We start from the raw sequence: 7,500 nt of genomic DNA, 5'->3' as shown, positions 1-7,500 counted from the left end.
TGCTCATTGAAATTGACGTGTACACCACAGTGATACATTTCTTGCACATTAATGAAATCGCAGTTTGAAAAAGCGAAGGCATGCGTAGCGTTAAGTTGAAATCCAGTTATGTGGCGAGTTTTTCTTTGTCTTGTTTATCTGTCGTTGAATTATTTAAAGAGTGTGGAATTAATCTACATCTAGTTTGTGCCGTCAACAGGAACATGGACACGTCAGAAGATGAGAAAGATGAAAACACGCATCCATACAGCATAGAGATAGACATACAAAAGTATAAATAGACACATAAGCTTAAATATAGATACGTGATCGATACAGACAGACAAAGAAACAGACTAAAACAGACAATTATTCATTGCTAGTGATATACATTTAGAGTTGCTCAAATTGTCTCGGAAACATTTAATGTTGAAAGTGATTGTTGCAGTGTTACAACAACACTTTTCGGGGAATACAATTGAACAGTGTGTGTGTGTGTGTGTGTGTGTGTGTGTGTGTGTGTGTGTGTGTGTGTGTGTGTGTGTGTGTGGGTGTGGGTGGGTGGGTGGGTGATTGGGTGGGTGGGTGTGTTCGATGAATATGTGTTAGTGTATAGTTTCTCATATTTTAAGTTATTTATTTTTTCTTTTTTTTTTCTCCTTTTTTTCATTTGCCCTGCTTCTAAACCTTATTTTTTCTCTTCTCTTCCAGGTAAGGCTCATAGCTGAATCGACCTTCGCGTTTTTGGGTAAAGTATGTCTGTGAAGGCTGTCCAGTGATGTAGCAAAGGGAATCGCATCGTACCTGTTTTTAGTTGAGGATAGTCGTAGGTGGAGGCTTTTCTCTCTCTCTCTCTCTCAACAAGGAATATATATATATATATATATATATATATATATATATATATATGTATGTATGTATATACACATGTATATATATATATATATATATATATATATATATTTATATTGCATATATATGTATTACATACATATATATATATATATATATATATATATATATTATATATATATATATATATATTATTGTGTGTGTGTGTGTGTGTGTGTGTGTGTGTGTGTGTATGTATATATGTGAATATATATATATATATATATATATATATATATATATATATATATATATATATATATATATATATATTTCTTTTCTACTTCCTCTGTATTTCCCTTTCGCTTTCCCATCCTTTGCCTTTCTCTTTCCATTCTTCACGCCCCTCCCCCTTCACTGCCTCCCTCCCTCAAAGCCCGGTAAATGTCACGGTCACCTTGAATTGTTCCATCCACCTATCCACCCAATTACCTGTTTCACCTTTCCACCCAACCGCCCGTCCACCCCTCCACTCAACCCTCCTTCCACCTTACCCTTCCACCCTTCCACTCCTCCACCTCATTCCCCAGCGTGGAAGCTCCCCAGCAGAGGTGGAAAGGGGAGAGGTAAAGGACATGAAGAGAACGGGGGGAACCGGTTCCAGGGAAGGACTTGGGAATCCCTTGTTAAAGGATCAGGGGGGGAGGGGGGGGGGAGGGGGGGAATCCTGGTCTCGTCTGGCTGGCTGGAAGGACCAGGGGTGTGTGGGGTGGGGAGGGGGGGGTGAAGGTTCTCCCTGGGGTTAGTTGTGGTTCAGTAGTGAGAGGGAAAGTGATGTTGGTGTTTCTGGCCTGGAGAGGGGTTATGCTTATCCCAGTGGTATGGAAGCAGTGTATATATATATATATATATATATATATATATATATATATATATATATATATATATATATATATATATATATATATATATGTATATATATGTATGCATATATATATGCATATATATATGCATATATATATATGCATATATATATATATATATATATATATATATATATATATATATATATATAGACACACACACACACACACAGCACACACAACACACACACACACACACACACACACACACACACACACACACACACACACACACACACACACACACACACACACACACACACACACACACACACACACACACACGCACGCACGCCTGTCTATAACGGTAAAGCAGTGCACAGTAAATAAAAGAATAAAAAACAATTGAAAATTAAAAGATCACAGTCAAGAAGCGAATCATTGAAATGGAAATGAATGAAAAGGGAAACTGGGAGATTGCCTTAACGGTGGAAGGGGATCTGTCTGGGTGGATGACGAAAGAGGTGGAGGTGGAGGGAGCAGGAGGGAAGATGATGTAAGGAGTGGGTGGAAGGTGGAAGACCTTGGTGCTGGTGAACGGTCGATGCTGACTGGGCTCGTTCCACGGGGGAGGGAGAGGGGAGAGAGGGAGGGAGAGGGAGAGAGGGAGGGAGAAGGAGAGAGAGAGAGGGGGAAAGGAAGAGGGAGATAGAGGGAGAGGAAGAGGGAGATAGAGGGAGAGGAAGAGGGAGATAGAGGGGGAGGAAGAGGGAGAGGGAGAGGGAGATGGAGAGGGAGATGGAGAGGAAGAGGGAGAGGGAGATGGAGAGGGAGAGAGAGAGAGAGGGAGAAGGGGAGAGAGAGAGGGACTATTAACTGACTAATTAATTAGTTAAGAAAGAAAATAGGAAGATGGACAGAGGTAGGTATATAAAACGGCTGGAGAATGGGGACAAGCAAACACAGAGACGAATAGACAGACAGACAGACAGATAGATAGATAGATAGACAGACAGACAGACAGACAGATAGATAGATAGATAGATAGACAGCTAGAGGAGGACTTTAATAAAATAGAACAAGTTCCTTCCTCCCTTACCTCCACCTGCACCTCCATCTCCACCCTCAACCACACCCCCCACCCCACCTCCTCCACCTCCTCCTCCTCCTCCCCCTCCTCCTCCTCCTCCTCCTCCTCCTCCTCCTCCTCCTCCTCCTCCCCCTCCTCCTCCTCCTCCTCCACCACCCCCTCACCTCCACTTTCCCTACCTCTGTTCTTCCCTTCTTTCCCTCTCTTCCCCTTTCTTTCCCTCTCTTTCCTCTCCCCTTCTCCTCCTCCGTGACCGAGAGTCTTGTATCCAAAATGGGTCCTCTTTTCGATCTTTCCCTCCCCTTCCTTTTTCCCCTCTTCCCTCCCCTCTTCTTCTCCTTTCACTTTTCCCCGTCTTCCCTTCCCTTCCTCTCTCTTCCCTCCTTCCTCCCCTTCCTCTTTCCGATCTTCCCCTCTTCTTCCTCTTTTTTCTCGTCTCCCCCTCTCTTTTTTCTCTCCTCTTCCTCTCTCTCTTCCGTCCTTCCTCTCCTTCCTCTTCCCGATCTGTCTCTCCCATTCCTCTTTCTCCCTTCTTCCCTTCTTTTTCTCTTCCCCCCCTCCCTCCTCCCCTCCTTTCTTCCCTCCCTCTTCTCTATCCCCCCCCTTTTCTTTCTTCCCTGCTCCCCTTCCCTCCTTCCTCTCTCTCTCCCTCCTTCCTCTCTCTCTCCCTCCTTCCTCTCTCTCCCTCCTTCCTCTCCCCCCTCCTTCCTCTCTCTCCCTCCTTCCTCTCTCTCTCCCTCCTTCCTCTCCCCCTCCTTCCTCTCGCCCTCCTTTCCTCCCCCGAGAGTCCTCCCCCTTTAGCGAGAGTCCTCCCCCGCCTCTCCTTCGCCCTGCGTCCCAGTGACCGAGTGGGCCCCACGGTCTCGCGATCCTTATCTCCTCCGTTCAGGACTTTCCCTTTAAAGTCGGCGGATTCCTTTCGGCGAGTGACCGATAGGTGCGGGTGTCCTTAACGCCCCCCTCCTCCCCTCCCCCCTCCTCCCCCCTACTTTCCTTCGCCTCCTCCGGGTTTTTAATTCTGTTGTTGTCATCGTGTGTTTAATCCTTGTTTTTTTTTTTTTTTTATGTCAACAACGGTATCTTTTTTGTTTTTCATCTTCTTGTTCTTTTCGTTCTCCTTCTCCTTCTCCTTCTCCTCGTCTTCGCCCTCCCTCTTCTCTACTTTATCTTCCTCCTTCTCCTTTTCTTTCTCCATCTCCTCCTCTTCACCATTATTTTCAACTTCATCTTTCTCCTTCCCGCTTCCTTCCTCTACCTCTTTCCCCTTTTTCCGTGTCCCCCCTTTTTTTTTTCCCCTTCCCCCTTTCCCCTTCCTCCCCCCTCCCTCCTCCTCCCCCCTCCTCCTCCTCCTCCTCCTCCTCCCCCCTCCTCCTCCTCCTCCTCCTCCTCCTCCTCCTCCCCTCCCCTTTCCTCCTCCTTCTCCTCCTCCTCCTCCTCCTCCTCCTTCTCCCCTCCATCCTCCTCCCTCCTCCTTCCCTCCCCTCCTCCTCCTCCCCCCCCTCTTCTTTTCCTTCCATGCTTTCTTGTTCGAAGGAAACAGAAGAAGAAAAAAAGGCGTACGAAATGAGAAGATGGCAAACAAGTCTTTAAAAAAGTCATAAAAAGAGAGAGAGAGAGAGAAGAAGTCCAGTCTGTTAACGGGAGATGATGCTTCGTGTAATAGCAAGATTCTTAGATGAAAACAAGGTATATGTAAAAAAAAAAGATGAACACGTGACTGAAGTGAATATCTTAAGCGGAAGTCTGTCAAGTCGGGTTGTAACGGACCTCAAGGCTGTAGAGAGGCAAGCGAGGCAAGCGAGATAAGGAGGGGAGGACGGGGAATAGTTGAGGGAGAGAGAGAGAGAGAGAGAGAGAGAGAGAGAGAGAGAGAGAGAGAGAGAGAGAGAGAGTGAGTGGGGGGGGGGTGGGAGAGGGACAGGAAAAAGAAGGAGAGGGTGAAGAAGGAGAAGGAGAGAGGGAAAAATGATAGTTTTAGGAAGAAGAGTGGATGGAGAGAGGGTGAGGGATAGAGAAAGAGAGAGAAGGAAGAGGAGAGAGAGGTTTTGTCATCATCTTCTAATGATCTACTCTGTATAAGAATTGAAATAACTATATCAAAAGTAGTTATAAGAGGTTGTGGCTTATATTCCTTCGTTTGCCACAAGCACACCTAATTAACGATAAAAAAACTAAAATGTGATTCCAATAGTTCTAAGCAGAAGAGGTGATGCCTTGTCTTCGTGACTGTGACGAGGCCTTAAGAATCGTGAATTCCGGAGAAGAGAGAGTGGTTAGTGACCGGAGAGGTGGGAGGGAACGTGGCTGCCGGGGGATGAGGCGGAGAGGGGACGTACGAGGAGCGAGAGTCAGGGAGGGAGGGAGGGAAGGAGGGAGGGAGGGAGGGTTGAATCCCATTCCTATATAGCACAGGATCCTAATTTCGGGTTTCGTCTTAACACTTGCGGTACTTGTGGAAGTGGGTCACGGACGCTGTAGAGCTGCGAGGGGAGGGGAGGGGAAGTGGGTGGGTGGGGTGGGGTGGGAGGCACACATCACGCCAGAGGTGCTAGAAGTGGGGCACATCATGCTACGGGGTTTATCGAGAAACTGTTCTGGGGAGGACTAGCGGCGCGGATGTGTGTCAGCGGCGTCGGAGGTAAAAATTATTGAGAATTGGAGTTATTATTGATAGGGGAGCGGGGGGGCAATATATGTCATTTCGATGGTAACTTCCCGGTGTGATCATCGACATCGCGAGTTAGATTTCATTGTACAAAGCGATTGTGAGTGATTGACATTCAGGTTCCCCCATCCCCCAGGCCTGTGCAGGAAACTTTAGACACCGAAGTCAGCAAGGCTCCGTCACGTGGCACGGGGCGAAGTAGAGAGCAACCATACACGAAGGTCAGTCGTTGGGGTCGGCTGTTTGCGAGAGCGGACGAGTGCCAAGCCGTTTGCCGTTTGCTGTCAGTCAGCCGGGTTAAATGTACAGGTAACAAGACGTATCTGCTGTGTGCGTGCGTGCATGGAAGCAGCCTAGCCAGCGCTGAAACCTCGTTGCCTGGCATACTGACCATTCTAGCTTGTCAAACGGCCTGCAAGCCAAGGTTGCTCTTGCACTCTCTTAACCTGTTGGTCTTGCAACATGTGGAGCGTGAGTGTGGTCCCATTTCTAAATGCCAGAACGAGCGCGCGCCCCTCAGATCGGCGGGATCGTGCGTTCCGTTCTCGATCGTGGGCGCGTGACCACTGTTTTCCGAGCCATTACTCTCGCGCGAAAACCTGGGGGGAGTGACCGGAAGTGAGGCGGTACCTGGCGGACCCATAGGCGGCGCCCTTCAACGCTGCCGGGGGCCCGCTAGCCTAGCCCGCCGACCTCCGGCGTTGACATTTTCCGCCAGCCTTGCATTGGGCTCGGCAAGGCTTCCGGTCTGAAAGGGGCGTCTGCAGGTGGCCGAGGGATGGTCGCAGGCCCTGGTGTCGGCGACGCTGAGGGCGAGGATGACGTGACATGGCGGCCGGGCGGAGGTGTGGCGGGGGGAGCGCTGCGTGGCCGGGCGTGGCGCTGGGAAATGGTCTCAAGGTAGTTCGAGGGAAAATGTCATGTGTGTGTGCGTGTGTGTGTGTGTGTGTGTGTGTGTGTGTGTGTGTGTGTGTGTGTGTATGTAGTCGTCGTGGTTGTATTTGTTTGCTTTAATTGAATTTGATGATTATTAGTATATTCAAAATAGTATTTGCCGAGACAATGAGATAAGGTGTTATATGTATAATACCAAGTTAATATTATTTTTTTTTACTTATTCTTATCTATATAATTATTTCAACACTAATTTCATCCTTCACATGCAGCATTCTCAGCAAAAAAAGATAAGAAGAGAGATAACATTTCGAGAATATTATCATAAGTAGATTTTCACGGAAATCTGATATCAGGTAGAACTTGATGACGTCACAATAAGGGTCGCGTTGTGTTCGAATTATCTTAAAATTCTACTAAAACCTTTCTTAAAAATTTTTACATAAAGCTGTAGAATTCTTGGAACATACGAGAGAACACGTAAACGAATAAAGGAGTAGATTGGAAATATGCAAATAAACTAGATTTGAGTCACAGTCATGGATAGGCCGATGTAGGCCTACAGTCTTGAAGATCCCAGGTTACAGATTTATGTTGACTTTTCCTATTTATTCATTCGTGTTCTTCCTGTTCGGTTGGATTATATGAGGAATTATATAAGTATTTATCCCCCTTTGTTGTTTAGACATTGACGAATGAATATATTCCCCTGCTGTAATGCATAGACATTGACGAATGAAACCCAAATTTGTACCCCCCTCTTTGTTGTTAAGGCGTTGAATTAAATCCAGGCGTTCGTTCCCCTTTATCATTACAATCGATTACTAGTCCTCTATGGCGACGGCACCGATTCGAAATGGCTGCGGACGCCACCCGCCCCGCCCGCCCGCCCGCCCGCCCGCCCGCCTTCACTTTCCTGTCGCGGCGATTGTCACCTCCGGACGCCTCTCGACGGGCCGCTCTTACTTTCGCTCCGGGGAGTCACGCTAACGGTGCATTGGATAATCCTCCCTCTCGCTCCTCGTGGCCTCGTGATGAATTTCCCCCGTCCCCTTCTCTGTCTCTCTGTTTCTCATTCTATTCATTCTCTCTCTCTCTCTCTCTCTCTCTCTCTCTCTCTCTCTCTCTCTTCTCTCTCTCTTCTCTCTCTCTCTCTCTCTCTCTCTCCTCTCTCTCCT

The 7,500-nt window shown here is 47.3% G+C and overlaps 1 protein-coding gene across 8 annotated transcripts in view; it reads left to right on the top strand.

Annotated features, from left to right (window-relative positions):
- The window catches only part of LOC119580101 (UDP-N-acetylhexosamine pyrophosphorylase-like), a 105,779-nt gene that overhangs the window by 9,418 nt on the left and 88,861 nt on the right, over positions 1–7,500 (top strand). Inside the window, exon 1 of one of the 8 annotated variants that reach the window (XM_037928037.1) lies at positions 692–727. The exons of the other annotated variants lie outside the window; for them this stretch is intronic. The gene's annotated coding sequence lies outside the window, so the exon portion shown is untranslated. Of the gene's footprint in view, positions 1–691; positions 728–7,500 lie in introns of those variants that run through there. 8 annotated transcript variants of the gene reach the window in all.

Source organism: Penaeus monodon, chromosome 2, assembly GCF_015228065.2.
Source record: "Penaeus monodon isolate SGIC_2016 chromosome 2, NSTDA_Pmon_1, whole genome shotgun sequence".
In the NCBI taxonomy this organism is placed as follows: Eukaryota; Metazoa; Arthropoda; class Malacostraca; order Decapoda; family Penaeidae; genus Penaeus; species Penaeus monodon.
This window is presented reverse-complemented; position numbering and strand designations above follow the sequence as displayed.